General features: G+C 39.7%; 1 protein-coding gene across 1 annotated transcript in view; it reads left to right on the forward strand.

Moving 5' to 3' along the window:
- Positions 1-614, forward strand: part of MSH5 (mutS homolog 5) — a gene marked incomplete at its 5' end in the record, with an annotated part of 40,363 nt that overhangs the window by 7,915 nt on the left and 31,834 nt on the right. The window lies entirely within an intron of this gene.

The following is a 614-nucleotide window of genomic DNA, read 5'->3' on the forward strand; positions in this document are numbered from 1 at the left end:
TATTGTCCAAAATATTTATTATTTCTTTTGTTTTTAATCTTCACCAGACGTGTGTGTGTGTGTGTGTGTGTACTGATTTTAGAGAAAGGGAAAGTAAGAGAGAAAGGGAGAGAAACATTGATGTATGAGAGGAACATCAATTGGTTGCCTCACATACACACCCCCATGGGGATCCAACCTACAACTTAGGTATGTATCCTGACTCAGAGTCGAACCAGCAACCTTTCAGTACATGAGATAACACTCTAACCAACTGAGCCACACCGGCCAGGGCTGTCCAAAAAAATTAGAGAGAATAATAAAACGAACTCTCATGTATCCACCTTGCAGCTTCAACACTTATTTCATGTATATCTATCTTCTCCCACTTTGCACTTCCTGGATTATTTTGAAGCAATTCCCAGCCATCATATCATTTTATCCATAAATGTTTAAATATAATTTCTAAAAGAAGATTATTTTTGAAAATGAATAACTACAGCCCTGGATGGTATGACTTAGTGGTTGGATTGTTGGCCAGCACACAGAAGGGTTGCGAGTTCAATTCCTGGTCAAGGGCACATGCCTGGGTTGCAGGTTTGATTCAAGGCCCCAATTATGGTGCATGTTGGAAG

This window comes from Myotis davidii, unplaced genomic scaffold, assembly GCF_000327345.1.
Source record: "Myotis davidii unplaced genomic scaffold, ASM32734v1 scaffold1006, whole genome shotgun sequence".
Taxonomy (NCBI): Eukaryota; Metazoa; Chordata; class Mammalia; order Chiroptera; family Vespertilionidae; genus Myotis; species Myotis davidii.